Source organism: Puma concolor, chromosome A1 (genome assembly GCF_028749965.1).
Source record: "Puma concolor isolate L17-30 chromosome A1, mPumCon1.1.hap2, whole genome shotgun sequence".
In the NCBI taxonomy this organism is placed as follows: domain Eukaryota; kingdom Metazoa; phylum Chordata; class Mammalia; order Carnivora; family Felidae; genus Puma; species Puma concolor.
This window is the reverse complement of record NC_141667.1, coordinates 63150877-63170016: the sequence shown is the minus strand read 5'-3', so window position 1 is coordinate 63170016 and position 19140 is coordinate 63150877. Positions and strand designations below refer to the sequence as shown.

Genomic DNA, 19140 nt, shown 5'->3' with positions numbered 1-19140 from the left:
CCTGGAGGGGAGAGGACAGTGTAGTATGGCAGAGGCAGGAAAGAGAGAGGGAGAAGGAGGGGACCCTGTTCCCTTGCTCCCCCTTTTCCTGTCTCATGGACTTGTGTATGAACCATGAGAAGCTGGCAGAAAATTCCACACAGGAGCTCAAATTGAGGCTGGGAGGAATACTCTCTGCCAGATGTGCCCAGTAGGATATGGGGACAGGGGTGGCCAAGGATACTCACAGAACTTGACCCTTAGGAATCACTACGGTTTTTGCAGGAAAAAGGGCTCCTTGTCTGTACAAAGCTTGGAACCCACTTCTGTAGCCACCCCACCCCCCCCCCCCGCCTTTATCTGGTGCAAGAATCCCTCTCTCCTTATGACACCTCTACTAGGTGGCTGTCCCCAGGGTCTGAGAGCTCGGTCCTTCCACATTCTCATCTAGTTGTTTTCTCCTCCATGTCCCCAAGCCCAGTGGGACAAGATGAGGCCAGACTTAGGGGTAGGGGGCAGTTGTTTAGGGAGTATTCTAGATTAGTTGGCCTCTTTCTGCCTGTCACCCAACCAGGGCACCCAGCTTTGATTCTGAGGCTCTCGATGGACAAGCACCATTGCAGTGTCCATATATTGGGTCCAGTCATCCACTGACGTGTCTTCTCTCCCACGGGGCCTGAGTCCCTCATAGTCCAGGGCCTTACTCAGGACAGGAGCCACGTGTATTCCTTGAAGCCATAACTGCTTGGGCTCTCTCAGTCCCAAGGTCCCATGATTCTAGGGCGATGGCCATTGACATTGTTCAGCTGAGACAATCAGATTCCTCCTGACGACCTCCTTTTGCCACCAGACCAAGCCTTTTGTCATAGCTGTTAAGGCACAGGCTTTGGAGGCAGCCAGACCTGGATGCAAATCCCGGCTGTGTCATTTTCTAGTTGTGCAATTTTGGGCGGGTTACTTAACCTCTTAGAACTTCAGTATCTTCTTCATTTATAAATGGAGGAGTCATCCCAGTACATGACACATAGTAAACACTCAAGAGAAAAGTAACTGTAATTCTTAGTCTATCTGGAAACAGAAGGAATCCTCTAACCCTCTGGGATGCTGTTAGGTTGAACCCTATGAAATTGTCCATTTTTTACCCAAATGGCAGTTTCACTGGGTTCAACCTAATGATATGAATTTGATTTGGGCTTAAGGAACTCGCTCTGCTTGCGTGGAAGGGGATTGGTGTTCACTACTATACCAGACATGTTGCAGACATTATCCCATCATATGCATTACAACAACCCTGAGAGACAGGAAATACTTTTATTAGCATCTCTGTTTTACAGACGGGGAAACTGAGGCTCCTCAGTAGCTTGCTTGAGTAAGTGTTTTTAGCAGGATCGGAACCCATGTCGGTCCAACTCAGAGTCTGTGTGGTTGGCATTGTTGCTGTCTTGAGGCTGGGCTGCCTGTCCTGTGTGGTGTCGCCTCACCTCATTGCTGGAAGAGCTCCCAGCATTCTCTTGGGCCCCCTGGCCCAGCAGCTGGCAGATGTGGACCAGAGGCTCCCTGAGATGTCACCTGGGGGACCCCACATTTCTGACCCTCTGACTGTCTCCGCTTCCACAGTTTTCTGCTGCAGTGCCTTTGGCCTTGGTTGGAGGACTGGAGGGTGATAAGGACTTGTGTCAGTTATCCTTCCGAACTTTGGGAGTGTTCTTCCCAAGCCCTCCTGTTCACCTGATTCAACACGTAGATCCTGGTGTCTAGACTCTGGATCCAGGCACAGTGCCCCCTCGTCCAGTCCTTGTCCACAGCCCCACTGAGGCAGAGTCAGAGTGGCCACTAGAGGCAGGAGGCCAGACAGGGGGCCCTTGCAGAAACCCAGACTGGTGACTGTGTTGGCCTGAACTAAATAAGGCCATCGGCTTTTCCAGAGTCAGTTACCCCATCTATAAAATGGGGAAGACAGTAGGTCCTGCCCCATAGGGGAATAAGGATTAACTGGCCTGAGCATGGCCAGTAGTAAGGAAGTGCTCCTTAAATGTGAATCTGTGTGGTTGTTTTGCTGTTTTTCATTAAGAGGGAGCCCCTGAGAGACTCTAAGGAGGAAGGAAATCCAGTCAGATGCTGTGTTTTAGAAATATCCCTGTTGAGGTGAGCAGAGGGGCAGGAGGCCCTGGAGGGAGCAGCCGCTGCATCCAAAATGAGGTGGCCCAGGCCTGAGCTGAGGCTGCATGGTGGAGGAAATAGCCAGCGAGGAGGCAGCATGAGCCAGCGGGGCGGGGAGGACCCAGGATGAGAGCTGGCTGCCAGATTCTTTGCTCTGTCTTCTCTCCTACATCTTTCCAGCCACCCTGGCCCCCATCTCCTCCTCCACTGAACTCCCTCCCAGCTTGGAGGTCCCAAGTCCATGTGACCTTGTTTTAGAAGGTGCCAGACTTCTGGGGTCTTCTGATTTCTGCCGGATCAAGAATAGCCAGGCACCTGCACACATTTCATTGCCTTTGTACCCACTAACTGTAGGTTGGGGGAGAAGTAACAACTATTCTTTATTGAGTAGCTGCCGTGTGCCTGGTGCTGTGCTTAGAGCTTTGCATGCGTTGAATCAGCTGATCTTTACTGTCATCCCATGAGGGAGGCACCACTATTACCCCCATTTTACAAATGGAGAAGCAGGCTGAGATAGGACTTGCCCAGGCCCATGCAGCTAGGAAGTCACAGGGTTTGAACCCAGGCTTCGGGCGGGTTTGACGGGGGTCACACTCTGGAGTTTTCAAACGCACCCCAAATGTACTGTGCAGCCAGGTTTGCGAACCTGTCGGGGACAGTAGGTATGTGGTTGGGGCCGTGCACTGGTTTATGAGCCCATGTAATCTGTACATTAGAGAGCGCCTACTGCTCACAGGCACTCTTTGACTTCGCATATGTGGCCTCATTTACATTTCAAAACAGAGACTTGTTGCCCAAAGTCACCTGGCTGGTAAGTGGTAAAGCAGGATTCGAGGTCGGCTCTGATGTTCTTGGGAGCCAGGGGAAATGAACATACTTGCTTATGGTCCCTGTGACTCCTTTTTACCTGGTCTTCTTGGTTAGGAATGGGCATTCTGAAGTAAAATAAATCTGGGTTCACATTCTGTCATCCTCCTTCACCAGCTGCATGGCTTTGGGGCAGTGACCTAACCTCTCTGAATGTTGGTTTTCTCTGCTGTGAAGTGGGTGGATAGTAAATTTCACTCCATAGGGTTTCCTGACAGCAGAGTGCTGGGGATTTAGTAAGTGGTCATTAGGTGTTGGTCCTCCTTTGGAAAACTCCTACTGATTCCTCGAGATCCAGAGCAGTTGGTTTTTTGGTTTTTGTGGGGGTTTTTTGTTTGTTTGTTTTTCATCTGGAAAGCCTCTCTGAAGTTCTCCCTGCAAAATTAGCCCTCATCCCCTCTGTGCCCCCATAGAGTCTATAGAGTGCTTCTAGGGAGCCTGTGGCCTGTGATGTCGTCTCTCTTGAGTACCCACTCTGTGCCAGGCACTGTGCCGGACCCTTTCGGTAAGAACTGAGACCCACCTGACCTTGCCTGCCTGACCACGTATCCTGGGGTTTTCCTACCATGTCACTCTGCTGGGGTTTAGATCTTGGCTGTGTCGCATGGTGGCTGTGTGACCTTGGGTAAGCTAGTTGCCCTTTCCGAGTCTCCAGATCCCACGACATAACATAAACGAAGTACTTGGCATAGCCCCCGATCAGCCCAATAAATGTGGCCCGTTTTGATTCTTTTTCATTACTTGGGCAGCTTTATCCCTACTGTCTGTGGGGATATCCCTACATACTATCCCTACATACAGATGTGTTGCACATAGTGGGTGCTCACGTGGGCTTCCCGGTTCTGTCCCGTCAGCCCTGTTAACACAGGACAGGTCCCAACTTGAAATCTCTCAGCTCTGTTTCCTGCAAGGCCCCGGGCTCCTCTGAGGCCTGGCAGCCTTAGAGATCCCCACAAGCCCTAAGTGCCTGCCCTGGAGGCTTTCCTAGAAAGCCAGCCTTCAGGTTGGTTTCAGCAAGCCTGGGCTCCAGCTGCCAGCACCTCTGCTTGCCATTGGAAAGTTCCCCATGCTGCTCTGGGCCAGATGTGTGCGAGGACGTGTGTTGGCAGCCAGAGGCCCAAGCTGGAGCTGCACACCCGGCCCAGTGAGTGTTTCCATCAGTTCCATGGCTCTGTATAGAAGAAGGGAGGTAGCCTGGCCAGCCTGGAAGTGGTTCCTGCTGCCCGCCATCTGGAGAAGACTCTGGCAGTGAGGGAAAGACAGGCTCCAAGGGTGGGCAGCTCCGTGTGCAGGCACACAAGGAGGGGACGGTTGATTGGGTTTCGCAGCATGACCTTCCTGACTGTTCCTTTTAACATAGCTTTACCTCGAAAAGATTTGAGTTGGCCCCAGGGGAGACGGACTGTCTGAGCCTCCAGCGCCTCATCTATAATGGGGTTAGCAGTGATAGTGCTGGAAGCTACCTAGAGTCGGGCAGTGTGCCAGGCACCTTGGTGCATTAGCTCCTGTAATCCTTAGCCAACCCTAAAAAGTAGGTACTATTCTCTCCATTTTATAGATGAGAAAATGGAGGCTGGAGCCATGCATGAACTTGCAAAGTCACACAACAGCTTCCAGCTATAGAGCCGAGATTCATACCCGGTACTCTAAGGCCAGTGCCTGCCTGTTTTTTTAATGACATTAAGAAGTGATTGATGTGTGTGTGTGTGTGTGTGTGTGTGTGTGTGTGTGTGTGTGTGTGTGTGTGTGTGATTGTTATTTTTAGTTTTTAGTTGTGTGCGGTAAAACTCCCTCTTTTGGTATAGCATCCTGAGTTTTTATGCATGTGCAGGTTCTCATAACCACCACCACAGACAGGATATGGAACAATTCCATCATCCCCGCCAAAGAATTCCCTCAGGCTGGCCTGGTGGGATGGGAATTTGCTCCTGTGGTGTGCTCTTTTTCTCCATCGCCTGTTCCGAGAAGCCTGGGGGTGAGAGGTGGACTTCTCTTCCCGGGTTGGGCCCCATGCCTGCATTCTCCTCTGTCACAAAGCTGGTTCTGTTTCTAGTTGAGCTGTCCATTCAGCCATTTCAAGAGCATTGTCACTCTCCAGACACAGAGAGCCTTGAGTGAGGTCACCTTGATTTATGACTGCGTGGCCCTCTCTTGGCTTTTTGTCACTTTGCCTGCCTGCCTGCCTGTCTGTCCATCCGTCTGCCTTTCACCAGATGTCTCCCAAGGGCCTAATGTCACCCAGAGGGATTTGGGTGGCAAAGCCACGGTGCACCAGATGGATTTGGCCCCTGCCCCCTCAAGGCTCCTGGGGGAGAAGGGGTGACAGTCGTGCAAACAGAACGGCACACCCAGAGGAATGTATACTGAGAGAGGGCAGTCCCAGTGGCTGCGGGAACCCACAGAATGGGACCAGACCCAGACGTGGGGTCTTCAAAGGCTTCCTGAGCTGACCCCTGAGAAGTAAAGAGGCACTAGACAGGCAAAGGGAGAGGTGTTCCTGCCAAAGGCCATAGCGTGTGCAGGGCCAGGAGGCAAGGGAGAGCCTTGCTGGGAGGAAGCCCCTAAAACCCCCTAGCGTGCTGCTGTTGTCTTGCTTGACGAGGCTGAAAGCTCCAGAAGGGCGGGGGCCTCTGTCTCCTCCATAGCCAGAGCTCCAGCTCTTGGAAGGGAGCCTGGTACACAGTGGGCACTCTGTCCGTATTGGCTGAATGCATGAGCGAATGAATGAACTGAAGTGTTTGAAGCAGAGGCGAGAGACACAATTAGATTTTCACTTTAGAGAGAGTGCCCCTTTGTCCCACCTCCCAGCCTCGCACTCCTCTGCCCACGGGTGGTCAGAGACCCTCAGCTCCACTGCACATTCACCGCGTACCCTATGGACAAGGAGCGGTCGGAACACAGCCCTGAACCAGAGCATCTTATCTGCAGCTAACGCCACAAGCACTTGGATTTGGGCCCCATTCCAAGCATTCACTTAATTGAAAAGATTGGGGGAAAAAAAAAAGAAAAAGAAAAATTGGCAGCCAGCCACCCTCAATGTGTCACTTGCTGTAGAGCCTGAGCTTGGTGATTCCTGATGCCGATGTGGGGACAGGAAAGTTCTGGCCTGGGGCCAGGACACCTGAGGCCTGGCCCTGGGAAGCTAGGAGGAGACGACCTCAGAGGCTGAAGGGGCCAGGATCCAATCTGAAGTCACCTGCCCTTCGCAGCTGCGTGACCTCAGGCATGCCACATCACCACTTTGGGCCTGAGTTTCCCTCCCCTGACCTAAGGGGGGGCCCCACCTTCTTGGCAGACATTTCATGAGGATCGCACACTCTGTTCATAAAGCACTTAGCACAGGGCCAGTGTTTAGCAGCACATTTCCCAACATGGTCAATAGTTTTGTCTTGGGCCCCCACTTGCCTTGGTCCTGCCTCACTGTGACACCCTGCAATCACATCCTGGGTCTCCAGGACATCGTGACATTTGGCAGCATTTCCCCAGGAATAGCCTCAACGTACTTTGTCTGAAAAGATAAATACACGGTCTTCAGCACTTCCGGTGGTGTCGCTGCTCCGGGGTGCTGGGAATCAGACAAACTGCAGGGTGTTGCAATTCCAAAAAGAGGTTGGGAGTGCTGACCTACATAGGCCAGATGTTGGGCAGACAGCTGGGGAGAGCCGACAGATCGGAACCAGAGGGAACTCGTGGTCTCCACAGGGAGCGGCAGAATCATGTTTCCCATTAGTTAAGCCTTCGGAGCCCATCCAACTGCCCCTGCTCTCTCCCTGTCTCCTCCACCCTTTTCTCTCTCTCTCTCCCTGCCTGCCTCCTACCCCCCTCAGACTGGGCTCCCCCACCTTAGGCCAGCATATTGCCAGAGACTGGAGCCCGGCCAGTCATTACCAGCCTGTCCTCGGGATCCGCCAACCCAGAAACCCAATGAGTGTGGGAGCTTAATGGAAGAGGGGGTTGCACTAGCCTTTTAAAGTTTAAAGCTGGTTTCTTACTTAAACTAGGGTCTGCGTCTCCTTGGCGCCCTTAGACATATCCCCAGGAGCCTCCTCTGCAGGAAGTGGGTTCATCTGGATCTTGAAACTGACACAGCTGCCTGATTTCAGGGCTGCACGTGCTTTTGCAGTTAAGGTTGCGGCACAAGACAGCTTCTGTTATCGCTGGCTGAGCACCCGCTGCAGAAACTATGTGACTCTAAGCAGAAGCTGTAGCCCCTCGGTGAGCTGCGTAAGAGACCATTTTTCCTTCCTCCATCTGAAAGGGACTCGGCTGCTCCTCAGATCTGAAGAATGGCATTCTGGAGCAGAGCTCCTGCGTCCTCAGCACCTCCCAAGAGGAGCTCTGAGTCTGGTTCCAACCCTCCTATCTGCCCTCTATGTGACCTGGGCAAGTCGCTTCCCCTCTGTGGCCTCATAACCCCAGCTGTAAAATAAGGGATGGTCTGGGGTGCCCGAGTGGCGCATTTGGTTAAGCGTTCAAATCTTGATTTCGGCTCAGGTCAGGATCTCACGGTTCATGGGAGGGATCAAGCCTCACATCAGGCTCTGTGCTATCAGTGCAGATTCTCTCCCTCTGTCTCTGCCCGCCCCTGCTCACATGCACATTCTCTCGCTCTCTCTCTCAAAATAAATAAATTAATTTAAAAAATAAAAAATAAGGAATGGTCTAGAGCAGGATTTTCAAGTATTTTGAAGTCTTGGAACCCCCTGCTGTTGGCAGTGAGGACTGTGGGCAGTGGAAGAGGCCAGGCCCTATCAGAACCTTCACTGATGATTGCCTTGCGGACCCACAAGTTCTGGCAGTCGGGCCTGTAGGCTGCTGGGTTACACCCTCCTTCATATATACAAGAGCTAAAGTGGTGCTGCCTAGTGGAAACCAAGGTAGAGAGACCCAGCCACCTCCCCAGGATCCTGGGGCTCCTTACAGGCCAATTTGGCCACTGGCTTAATCACTCCTAAAGTTCTCCAGACAAGTCATTGTGCAGGAGGCCTGAGCCGGGGCAAGACGATCCTGTATAGAAATTTGGACACTCTCGTGGAAGTGAAAGAGTCCACAGCTGGCAGGTTGCTGCACCTCTTGGCCCAACCGTATCTTCATTTGTAAAATGGAGGGGTTGATCCAGATTAGGGATGCTGAGTATACAGCACACATCCTACAATCCCTGTGCCCGTGGCAGACATTGTTAATGGATCACAGAACTCTGTCTTGCTGATGTGCCTTTCTTACAGCCTCTGCAGAACAGCCTCAGTCCCTTCTGCACCACTGGTGCCCTCTCTTTAGATAATTTTTTTTTCCATCTCCCAGGTCATTCCAGACTGCCCACCAGCACTGTAGAGCCAGAAGAGGGCTTCCAACTTGAGAAATGTTGTGGGCTTATTGGCCTGTAAACAACAGAACTCCAAACCAAGTGAGAATGGCAGTGGATTCCACTGAAACAGTACTGCCCTCATTCTCGAGCCTCCTTCTGGCCCCGTCACAGTGTCTGACATATCCACAAACCCCTGTGCTACATATTCTTAATTCAGTATTCTTCAGATTGACTCCATTTTTTTACTTAAATTATTTTTAAAGGTGAGGCTTTCACTGTCTACCATAAATGGAAAACTAGCACTTGCTAGAAATAGAAGGAAACTAAATAAAAAGGAAAAGGAAAAAGCCGTGTGTTCAAGTTGTTCCTGGCTAGTGTTGCCTGCCCTGAGCTGTCCCCTCTTTTCTAAGAAGAGACCAGCAAATGTTGGAGAAAGTGTTAAAAAGCCATTTTGCCAGCCTTCTGAAGGGAGGGGAATGTCAGAGACTAATTTTCCCTCTGTGGGATTCCCTGCAGCTTAGTGCTGAGATCCCGTATCAGCTAGTACCCTCTCGTGGGCCCTGAGCTCCTGTGGACCTTGAGACACAGTGATCTTAGGAAAGACCGTCACTTTGGAAAGCCCTTGGACCAGACCCTCCCCACCCCACCAAATCAAAGTTCTGGCCACTGCAATCCAGATCAAAATGTAATCACTTGGCCGTGACTTGTGCAGCAGCCCCACCCCTTCTAATAGTATCAGCTGGGACTTTAAGCTGGGTTCTTTGTCAACCCTAAAAACCCCACTGAATACATATGCAAAGTGAAGTGATGTTGGAGGATGTTCCCCCGGGTCAGAGATTTTATGCACAGGGCAGAAACACCTTCTCATGTTTTCGAGAGTTCATATGATGAAAGCAAGCGTCTGAGATCAGAGCACTCCTGAGGCAGGGCGACAGCTGCTTCATATCATGCTGCCCTGGGGCCGTAATACTGGGGCCTTTCCAAAAGCTGCAGCCATGGCCAGTGGGTCTGCGGGGGATGGGGGTGACAGATAACCAGGCTGCTGGGAGCTACCCAGGTGCTTGGCTTGTTTCAGACCAGCCACTGCTCCTGGAGTGTTTCAGGGGCCTCTAAAGCTTTGTTCTGATTTAAATCTTTATTCATGGACAGATTGGCCCCTTGGCTGTTGTCTCTTGGAAATGGGGTCTAAATTCCTGCATGCTTAATGGGGGCTCTCCAGGCACTGGGAGCCCTCACCGCCTTGGGCCAGGGCTGGACCTGCCAGGTGAGGTGAGGGCAGAGGGCTTAGGGAGCACACATTGAATACCCTCCCTGGTGTCCCAGCCATAAGCTGAGATTCCAGACAACACGGGTTCCATTTCTGGAGCTTAGAAAAAAAAAAACAAAAACAAAAAACCCATTTGATCTTACAATGCCGTAAGGTTGGATTTTTATCCCCATTTTTCAAAGAACAGAGAGGCTCAAAGAGGCTGAGGACTTAACCCAACTCACGGTAAGGTCAGGACAAAGGCCCCCTCTGCCAACTCCCAACTTCCTCCCACCCCACACTCTCACCTGTGCCATCGGCTGTGCTAGCACCCGGTAGGTGCTCTGTGATGTGGAAGGATATTCCAGAGGGATGGCCCCAGGACTGAGCCAGGGTAGTGAGAGAAGATGCTGTCCCGGGGCTCAAGGCAAGAAAGTGGGCCACAGACCCTTCTCTCTTCCTAGAATAGTGGCATCCTTTTTTCTGATTATAAAAGAAAATCTGAAAAATATGAGAAAACTTCAAGAACAGAATAAAAAAAAGTCCTACATATTCCTGCCAACCCAAGCAAACCATATATATGATATATTACATGTATCTCACTGGCTTATCCACATAACACACACACATTTATATGCCCTACAGTCAATCTGCAGTATTTGTAAATTCCATATTTGGGAATTTGCCTACTTGGTAAAATTGATTCGTAATCCAGCATCAAAACGTACCACAGTTTTGTGGTCGCTTGCAGACGATGGGCATGTGCACAGCAGCAAAAACACACAGTGTGCGTGTTCCCAGCTGAGGTTAGACAGGACGACATTCTGCCCTCTGGTTTCAGCTCTTACACGCTAAACAAGTGTCTTTTTCATAATCTCTTTAGTGCCATTTTTTTTTGTACTTTTGTTGATTATTTCACCTTTTTTTTTTTTTTAATGTTTATTTTTGAGAGACAGAGAGAAAGAGAGTGCAAGCGGGGGAGGGGCAGACAGCGAGGGAGACCCAGAATCTGAAGTAGGCTCCAGGCTCCGAGCTGTCACCGCAGAGCCTGACGCAGGACTCGAACCCACAAGCTGTGAGATCATGACCTGAGCTGAAGTCAGACATTTAACCGACTGAGCCACCCGGGCGCCCGGTTATTTCACATTTTAAAATGACCCCAAACATAGTGCTAAAGTGCCGTCTAGCGTTCCTAAGCTGAGAAAGGCTGTGATGTGTCATAGCAGAGAAAATACACGTGTTAGATAAGCTTCATTTAGGCATGAGATATAGTATCACTGGCCCAGAGTTCAGTATTAATGAATTTATAATATACATTAAATAAGGTGTCTTTACACAGAAACAGCCAGGCTATATACTGACTGGTTAATGAAAACGTTGGAACCAGAGTCTTGCAGGATCCTAATCTTGTAGTTCCCCAGGAGCAGTGGTTCAGTATTTGCTAAATCAGTGTTCACAAAAGACTTTATAGAACATAACTACCACAAATGATGTATATGCATACACACACATACGTTTATATACAGTACGTATAACTTTTTCAAGATGGAGATTACATTTTTTTAGCCTGTTCTTTTTACCTAAGATAGTGCCTGAACTTTCTTCTGTACATCGTAGAATTCTTTTCGTTGCATAAAAACTCTCTTCTCGCCAAAAGGGGAATTAACTGGAAGGCCCAGGCCCCTGTCGTGCGTCATAGAAACCATGGGTGGGCAGGCAGGCCCTGGAAGCAGGAACTGAAGCACTGGCGGGAGCCAAGCAGGGCTCTCCCTCTCTCTCCTTTCTGTGCCTTTCCTTCATTTGTCCCTTTCTGCACACTGAGTGCCCTCATGAAGTGTGGAGGTGCTCAGGCTGCAGCCAACCCCCTGGCTGGAGCTGACATGTGGTCTGATTCTAGATACCTGAGAGAGAGAAGCTGATTGGCCCGCCCTGGATCAGTTGTGGCCAGTTGTGGCCATGAGACCGGCAGGACAGGTGGTGCTTCTCACATGGGGGGTCCAAGAAGGACTCTCAGCATCTACCAGAGGGCTTTTTTTTTTCTGTCTTCTGAGAGCAGTCTAAGTTGAGAAAAGTAGCTTCTAGAAGCCTCAGAACAGAGTAGTCCTCAGAATACAGGGGTCCCTGTGGCCAAGGCCCCACCCAACACCATCCATGAGCAGATGGGGTTCTTCATCCTTTGTGAGGTACCTCCTGGCAAGGTTAGACTGACCTAGGACTCCTGGGACAGTCTTCACCGCTTGGTAGAGGAGGAAAGGCCAGGGTGGGTAAAGCCTGGCACCAGGCAGGCTCACAGGTATGTGGTGACCCTGCATTTGGGCCAGACACAGAACTCCCCTCCACTGAGGCTGAGGCTCAGGGTGGGGGTAGGCGGTGGCGGGGGCCTTCCCCACAGACATTCACAGGGAGGGGACAGGGCCCTGACTCATCTGACAGCTAGAAAATGTGTGCCCTGGCTCAGGTGAGCTGGGCCTGTGTTCCCAGGCCACGCAGGGGCCAGTCCTTCTGACCCTCATGGGGCCTGGAGAAGACAGTAGAAGAGGCAGGGTCCTGGAGGGGGTGGAGAGATGGGGGCAGGTGGGCGGGTTGTGGGAGGCGTATCTGTAGAGGCAGTGAGCAGAGACCAGGTCTCCCTCAGCTTTGTGTCCCTGGGCTTAGCTCACCGTGCTGAGGGCAATGGTACCTTCTCTACACCGACCATTTACTGCGTGCAGGCACCATGCTAGGCACTCTGTGTGCACGTTCTCGTGTCATCATCACCCCAACTCTGAGGTTGCAACTATTGTGATCCTCATTTCTTCCAGAGAGGAAGCTGAGTCACAGAGAGTTTAAACCACTTTCCCAAGACCACGCAGCTAGTTGAGTAGTTGAAAGCAGAGGTGAATCAGGGCCATCTTAACTCCTGAATCCCACAGCCTCCTGGTGGGCTCTCAAAAACAGAAGAACCAGCATGCATCTTCCTGTAGGCCCACAGTCCAGCTGCAGTCCAGCTGCCGGGGTGGAGGCCTGATTCCCTGGTGCAGCAAGGCCATCGGGGTTAGAGGCAACCTGGATCAGAGTCCTCATTTTGAACTGCAGAGCTCGTGACCTCAGGCAGGTCACTGCACTTGTGTGCCTCCGTTGCTGGCTAGGAAAATGTGAGACGTGTTATCCTAGCCTGCGGGCTCTGGGGAATTTGAGAGACATCACGGCCCAGCCATGTACCCAACTCTACCCCAAGCACCCTGGTCATGGTATACTCTGCCCCCACAGCCCTCCCCTCCACCAGTCCCATCTCTGTACTGACTTAGAGGAAGTGAAGAAACCCAGCACTTCTGGGCCTGGTGGGAACCCGGGCCTGGGGAGTCTGGGCTTTGTGAATCACGCAGGCCTGACTGCTGAGGTTGAATAAGAAGGGGGTTCCATGGTGGCTAATTCCAGTTTAAGGCCTCCTGTGAGGGAGCGGGAGCAAACCCTTGGGGGCCCTCAGACACCAGTGTGGTCTCTGCTTCCTCATTCCCAGAGGGAAGGAGTCCCGGCTGCTGGGGGAGACTCTGCTCCAGGCAGACGGGTCGGTGGGAGGGGTTGTGAAGCAGGGCACGGAGCACAGAGGATAGGCGAGCCTGAGGGACCATCTGAGAGACACGGCTGGACCAGGCTCCCTTCCCACAGACCTCAGGCCTGCCTCGGGCAGGCATTGCCACCTGTGAGAGCTTGACCACCTGGCATCTCCGTCTCTTTCTCATTTTTTTCATGAAGCATAGATTTTCCACTGTGCTCAGAGCTGGGCATACAGCACCCGGGGAACAAGACAGGCATTGTCTCTTCTGTCAAGAAACTTAGAACCTAGAGGGAAAGCAGACACCTAGCAATTGCAGTAAAGCTTAACTGACATGAGGAAACGGTGATGGGGAAACAGGTACCAAAGGAGACATGTAGCAGGGAGACCCAACCCAGTATTGGTGGGGAAGGAGCAGTCTGAGAGAGCTTTCCGGAAGAAGTAGCATTTGAACGATGCCCTGTTAGCAGACTTCTAGAATAGCCCACATTCTGAATTTGTCTGACTGTTTCCTCATGGTGTCATTTAGCTTGTTCCCCATCCTCTTTTGTTTTCTGTAAATTGGAAGTTAGGTCAAGAGGCTTGAGATTCAGGTTCAACATTTGGGCGACAGTACTTGACAGAAGATTTTCTTGATTCCACATCGCATCGCCTCGGGGGCCACGCGGTGCCTGCTTGCCTCTATTGGTAATGCTGGGTTTGGTCACCTGGCTCCAGTTTGACTGCCAGATCTCCATTGAAACGGTACATTTGTCCCCTTGCTGGGAGAGTAATCCGTGGGGTGATCCTTTCACCATCTGACTACCCTGATCAACAGCCTTTCACCCGGTGGTTCCGTTTCCATCCAGAGTGGCTGTGCCATCTTGCTTTCCCACCAATGTGTGAGAGTTCTGGTGACCACACACTTTTGTCAGCATTTGTTTTCAGTAATTTTTTGTTTGTTCTTGTCAGCAATTTTTATTCTAGCCATTCTGATAGGTACGTGGTAAAATCTCATCATGGTTTCGGCGTGCCTTTCTCTGATGGTTAATGATGTCAGGCATCTTCTCATGTATGTCTTTGCATCCGTATATTCTCTGTGGTGAAGGGTCTGTTTAAATCTTTTGTCCATCTTGTGATCACGTTGGTTGTTAACTTACTGTTGAGTTTTGAGAGTTTAAAAAAAAAAAAAAAAAAAGCTCTGGATACAAATCCTTTCTTGGATATGCAGCACATGTTTTTGTTTTTGTTTTTTTTCAATGTTTTTTTATTTATTTTTGGGACAGAGAGAGACAGAGCACGAACGGGGGAGGGGCAGAGAGAGAGGGAGACACAGAATCGGAAACAGGCTCCAGGCTCTGAGCCATCAGCCCAGAGCCCGACGCGGGGCTCGAACTCCCGGACCGCGAGATCGTGACCTGGCTGAAGTCGGACGCTTAACCGACTGCACCACCCAGGCACCCCTGCAGCACATGTTTTGAAGGCTGTACCAGGGAGAACATTTCAGTGTCATTTCCAGAGGAACGTGACATGGACTATATAAATCTGCTTTTGTTAAAAATTATTTTTTTAGGGGCACCTGGGTGGCTCAGTCGGTCAAGTGTCTGACTTCGGCTCAGGTCGCAATCTCACGGCTCGTGGGTTCGAGCCCTGCATCGGGCTCTGTGCTGACAGCTCAGACCTAGAGGCTGTTTCAGATTCTGTGTCTCCCTCTCTCTCTGTCCCTGCCCCGCTCATTCTCTCTCTCTCTCTCTCTCTCTCTCTCTCTCTCTCAAGGGTAAATAAACACTAAAAAAACCTTTTTAATTATTTTTTAATTGTGATAAAATATATATGACATAACATTTTACCATTTCAACCGTTTTTTTTTTGTTTCTTTTTGCTTTTTTTTAATTTTTCTTTTTTTTTTTTTTTTTCAACGTTTATTTATTTTTGGGACAGAGAGAGACAGAGCATGAACGGGGGAGGGGCAGAGAGAGAGGGAGACACAGAATCGGAAACAGGCTCCAGGCTCTGAGCCATCAGCCCAGAGCCTGACGCGGGGCTCGAACTCCTGGACCGCGAGATCGTGACCTGGCTGAAGTCGGACGCTCAACCGACTGCGCCACCCAGGCGCCCCTAATTTTTCTTTTTTTAACGTTTATTTATTTTTGAGACAGAGAGCATGAACGGGGCAGGGCAGAGAGAGAGGGAGACACAGAATGGGAAGCAGGCTCCAGGCTCTGAGCCATCAGCCCAGAGCCCGACGCGGGGCTCAAACTCGTGGACCGCGAGATCGTGACCTGAGCTGAAGTCGGACGCTTAACCGACTGAGCCACCCAGGCACCCCTCAACCGTTTTTAAGTGTCCCGTTCAGTGGCATTAGGTGCATTCGCTTTGTTGTGCAACTGCTACCACCATCCGTCTCCAGACCTTTTATTTTTTCATTAACACTTATATTTTCATTTAACACCATTGAACACTAACTCCCCATTTCCCCACCCCATCCCCTGGCGACCCCCACTCTACTTTCTGTTTCTATGAATTTGACTCCTGTAGGGACCTCCTATAAGTGGAATCGTACAGTATTCGTTTTTTTGTGGCTGGCTGATTTCACTTAGCATAATGTCTTCAGGGATGATTCATGTTATTAGCATGTGTCAGCATGCCCTCCCTTTTTAAGGCTGAGTGATATTCCACTGTATGTATACAACACATTTTGTTCCTCATTTGGCTGTTGTGAATAATGCTGCCATGAAGAAGTCGGCTTTTAATTCCTTCAACGGCAGGCCACGGAGCGTTAACTGGATTTGGGATATAATCTAAAAGTCGTTGGGGCGCCTGGGTGGCTCAGTCGGTTAAGCGTCCGACTTCGGCTCAGGTCGTGATCTCGCGGTCCGTGAGTTCGAGCCCCGCGCCGGGCTCTGTACTGACCGCTCAGAGCCTGGAGCCTGTTTCAGATTCTGTGTCTCCCTCTTTCTCTGACCCTCCCCCGTTCATGCTCTGTCTCTGTCTCAAAAATGAATAAACGTTAAAAAAAAAAATCTAAAAGTCGAGGTCAGATATGTTAGGATTGCTTTGGTTGCAAGTAATACAAACTAAAACTGGCTTACACAAGAAAGGGAAGGTTTTGGCTTGTGTCCATGAAATGACCGGGACGCTGGATCCAGGAGTTCAAATGATGTTGCAGGACTCAGGCCCTCTCTGTCCCTCTTGGCTGCTTGCTTCTGTGTGGCAGGTGCTTCCCACATGGTTCTCCCAGCTAGCTGTCACAGTAGGGAAGAGGGGCTCTTTCCAGATCATGCTATCAAAAGTCCCAGAATTGAGTCTCATTGGCCTGGCTTGGGTCATGTGCCCATCCCTGAAGCATTGTGGAGGCCAGGGGTAGACAGTTGTCTGGGACACCCACCCATTCCCTGTCACAAAGACCCGGTGGCGGCAGAGGAGTGATCTTCCAAGGGAAATCAGGTGCTGTTACCAAGAGGAGTAGAGGAGAACCAGAGAAGCAGTAATGTGTCGGACAGCTGCTATGCAGGAAAGACTGTTTGCACATGTCCTGTGTGCCAGGCATCGGGCAAAGCCCCATGTACCTTAGTGATTACAGTGAATCCTCAAGGGAAAGTAGAGAGAAGGACACTGCGGCCAGAGAGGTTGGTGAGTGTGAGTCTCACTCAGCAACAGGGTTGTCATTAGAAGCCAGTGAGTATGCCCTTTCATCCACCCCAAACCCTGGGCAAGACCAAAACCCTGCACTGGGGCAATGCTCGTTAAAAATTAGATGTGTGCCTAAAAATGCAGACATTAAATTGTGTTCACAGGTTGGTTCCACTAAGCCAATTAGGCCTGCTGCAGAGTCCTTGTACCATATGTACAGAACTTTAAAAACTATAAACAAGAGATCAAAAATGAATTGTGTAAGCAGAATTTTTTTTCCATTTATGGGAATGTTTTTCTTACTGGTTTTCAGAAAACAATGAAGCTTTGATGGTCAACCTTTTTTCCCCCCCCCCCCTTTTTTTTTTAGTTCACTCAACGAGCTTTATTTTGATACTCGCTTTATTTTTTTTTTTTAACATTTATTCATTTTTGAGAGACAGAGTGTGAGTGGGGCAGAGACAGAGAGAAAGGGAGACCCAGAATCTGAAGCGGGCTCCAGGCTCTGAGCTGACAACACAGAGCCCGACGCGGGGCTCGAACTCATGGACCGTGAGATCATGGCCTGAGCTGAAGTCGGATGTTTAACTGACTGAGCTACCCAGGCGCCCCTTTTCCCTTGCTTTTTAATCCACATTAGTATTATTCTTGACAGATGGTCATCCAGACTTTGCTTAAGCATCCCCCAGTGACAAGACTTTTGGTATGGTATTCTCTGGGCCTCAATTTACCCATCTGGATGTTGGGCCATTGGATTGGCTGTGTCCCTCTCAGTGACAGAAATAGCCTCCTTAGTGATGTCCCTGCTCCTTGTCAAACCATTTTTCACACAGCAGCCAGAAGGATACATAGGAAAACTTTTTTTGAAACATACGTTCAATCATGTCACACACACACACACACCCCACCCTTTGAAACTCCTTAACAGAATAGAAGCCCATCTCCTCCCTGTGACCTGCAAGCCCCTCGTAATGCCCCTGGTGCTTGCCTCCCAGCCCCAGCCTCCTTCCTCCCCCGGCTCTGCTTGCCATGACGGCCTTCCTGCACCTCAGACATGTCCTGAACCATCCGGCATCCGCATCCTTATTCATCCTTTTCTTTCTGCCTGGAATACTCTTCTCTCAGTTCTTCTCCCTGCCAGCTCCTTGTCCCTCAGGTCTCCGTTCAAAGCCTGCTTGCCCCAGTGGGCCTTCCCTTCCGGGGACACTCATCCACCCCAGCCTCCCCCATTGTACAATCATACCAGACTTTGGATCCTTCCTAAGCACTGACTGGAACTTATAATTCATACGTATTTGCTTGTCTGCTGGTCTGTTGCCCATCTTTCCATTTCCCAAGGGCAAGGTCTAGGTCGCTCTTGCTCTTCATTACATCCCAGCACCCAGAGAGTGCCTAGCACACAAGAGGTACTTAATAAATGTCATAGAGTGAATGAATGAATGAATGACAAATGGGAGCCATTCAGAATCTCTGTGCCGGAGTCTTGATGAACTGAATGGATGTCTTTTTCATAAAACTGACAACTATCTGGGTGGCTTTGGAGACAGTTCTTTTTTGTCAGAAAATCACCTTTCCGAGGTGACTCCTAAAGGATGTCTTGACCTGTTCTTTGGCTCCATGAGGTTCCCAGGACCAGGGAGCACCAACAAGGGAGGGGGGTGGGCCCGGATGCCCAAATCTCTGATGTTGAAATAGCCTGTTTTTATGAACAGGGTGGGACAGGCCCTGGGGAATCAGAGTGCGGGATACTAAAGTTTCTTGAACTTTTCCTTTCTGCCAGGCAAAGAGCTCAGAGCTTTGCCTCTTACAATCATCGTAACAATGTGTGAGATGGGCTTACTGACCCCATTTTACAGTTAAGGAGGCTGTGGCCCCAAGGTTAGGCAATTGTGTGAGTCTAGAGCCCAGGTTTCTTCCTATCCATCATGCTTCTTTGAAATAAATTCCATGTTGGATTTGGAGAGGTCATTCATGGTGGACTTAGCTTGGCACTCAAGGGCACTTCCCCACCTTGTCCTGAATTACTTTTCCATTATTCATTTCTTCTATGGGGTCTTCTGTGAGACCCTGGTGTTCACACTGGTTCCTGGCTCCAGCCCCCCATGGTTTCTCCACCCTGTTCCATTTTGAATGGAAGTTTCCTTGTAAAGTTTCCACATCGTTCAAAGTGCACCATGATGACTCCAGGCTTCAGAGAGCTCTCTCCTACCTCCCATCCTGCCTCGGTCAGGACTAGATTACCTATGTCAAAAACCCAACTTAAACTGGCTTCAGAAATAATTCGAGAGGGCAGGTTTGGCCCAAGGTTTCTCGGCTCAGTAAACTTGACAGACCAGGAGTAGATTGAGCTTCAAGCAGAACTGGATCTAACGGTTCGACTGTGTTCCCAGGAACCTGCTGATGTTGGCATCCTTGCAGGCAGTAGTGAGATGGCCC

General features: G+C 50.3%; 1 protein-coding gene across 2 annotated transcripts in view; it reads left to right on the top strand.

Annotated features, from left to right (window-relative positions):
- SH3PXD2B (SH3 and PX domains 2B) overlaps positions 1 to 19140 on the top strand; it is a 103137-nt gene that overhangs the window by 12864 nt on the left and 71133 nt on the right. The window lies entirely within an intron of this gene.